Here is a 1,980-nt window from a genome sequence, read left to right as displayed (position 1 = left end):
GGCACGCACGGCCACCCCAGTGGGGCCAGGGATGCTGTCAGCGCTCCCTGCGCGGTGGCACTGCCCTGACCACCCCGCTCCTGGGGTGGTTCGGGGTGTCCCTGCTGCTGCCTGGGGAGCTCGGGGGGTCCTTCTCCAGGCTGGTGGGTAGCTGAGCTGGACCCTGACCCAAGCTGAACGTCCTGCACCCAAGGGTGCTGTGCTGGCCGGGGGCTCTCCCTGCATGTGGATGGGTGCTGGGACAACCTTTTGAGCCCCGCTTTGAAGTCTCTGTATGGATCTTACCCTCCCTGTTGTGTGCAAAGGCCACGGCCGGGGGCAGACTCTGCTCTTTCAGCAGGAGGAGGGGGACAGGAGCCTGTGCCAGAGTGGCCGGGGTGAGCGCAGCAGCCGTGGGTGAGCCAGGGGTGCCGGTCAGGCAGGGTGGCTGCAGCAGGGTGGGCTGGGAAACCTCCTGGCATGGCTGCTGTGACTGTGAAAAGGCGAGGGCTGCGGTACAGGCAGGGGCCTGCCTGTTTCTTCCCAAGGGCAGACAGTCAGTGGGTGTGCGTCCACCTGGAGCAGCCCCTGGCAGAGCAGAGTGGGGCTGGGCAGCTGCCTGCACCCTGCCTTGCTGCCCCCGCAGGGCCCTCAGCTCGCCTCAGAGGTGGGAGAGGGGCGGCAGGACCCTTCCTTTGCACAAGCCCCCTTCCAGCCCAGCTGTGGGACGGATCAGGCCCTGCGTTGCCACTCTCACCCTGCTGCCTTAGGAGGAGAAAAAAGCCTAGCAAAGCCGGAGAGCCCGGCTCCCGCCCACAGCAGCTCTCCATGGCCAGGCCCGAGGGAGGCTCCAGCCCCGCAGAGGCTGGGAAAGGCCTGGAAAGGGGGAGGAAAACCAGCTCTGCTCATTTAGCAGTTGGGAGTTAAGTGTATTACATGGGGCGGGGGGGAAGCTCGGTCTGAGTTGATGTGAATGTCTTTGCTCTTGGGGTGCTGGACACCCACTGCCTGCAGTGGGGCCGGGTGGCTCTGGCCAAGTAGTGCTGGAGGGTGCCTGCGGAGGCTGGCTCAGCTGGGAGTGGGTGCTGGTCCTCCTGCCCCAGCAGGTGCCCAGAAGGTAGGTGGGAGAGTCCGTGCTGCGAGTGAGGATCAGGGTGACCCCTTCCAGCCTGCGGAGGGGACACCGGGGCTGGGCTGCTGTTGGAGAGGGGCATGGCAGGGGTACGGCATGGCAGGGCTATGGCACGGCAGGCGAGCCCCTGCGACAGAAGCTTTTACTTGCCGTGGATGTTTCCTTTCCCTCACCGCGTGGCTGAGGAGAGGCAGAGCTGGTGCTGACCACGCTGTCTGGTCCCGTTTCATTTTTCAGCAGCTCTAGAGCTTGCAGTGGTAATTGTAGCGCGTGTCCTTGCAGCAGCCGTGCTGCAGCAGGGCCGGTACCTTCCTGGGCGCAGCTCCGCCAGCCTGGCTGGCACACGGACGGACAGTTGGCACAAGCCACTGCTGCATTTTTGTGGTTTTTTTTCTTTTTTTCCCTTTTGACCACAGCTATCAGAGAACCCCCATCTCAGCCTGGCACTGTGAAGTAAGTTTTTTTTTCCTTGAGGATGTAGTATGGTCAAAACCACTAATAAAAGCTGTTTGAAGAGCATCATTGTTGTATAATTCATGGGACGCTGGGGCTGCAGCACTGCGTGGGGTGGAAGAGGAGCAGGGGCAGGATCACCCCGGGGTGGGGGGTTATTGCTGTGCTGGGAGCTTTCCCCAGCTGCTGTCTCCCTGCAGTGACGCTGTGGCCTCGGGGTCTGCCCAGCACCAGCACTGCAGCTTCCAAACAAGGCAGGAAGGAGCTCCCTGGGGTGCCCCGGCCCCGGCCTGGCTGCCGGAACGTTGCCCGCACAGGGGGCCACAGGGCTGTGGGGAGCAGGCGCAGCAGTGCTGGGCCAGCTTTACCAGCAGCAGCAGAAAGGAGCTGCAGAACAACTGGAAAGGCAAATCCAA

Source organism: Gymnogyps californianus, chromosome 18, assembly GCF_018139145.2.
Source record: "Gymnogyps californianus isolate 813 chromosome 18, ASM1813914v2, whole genome shotgun sequence".
Lineage (NCBI taxonomy): Eukaryota > Metazoa > Chordata > Aves > Accipitriformes > Cathartidae > Gymnogyps > Gymnogyps californianus.
Note: the sequence above shows the minus strand (reverse complement) of the source record.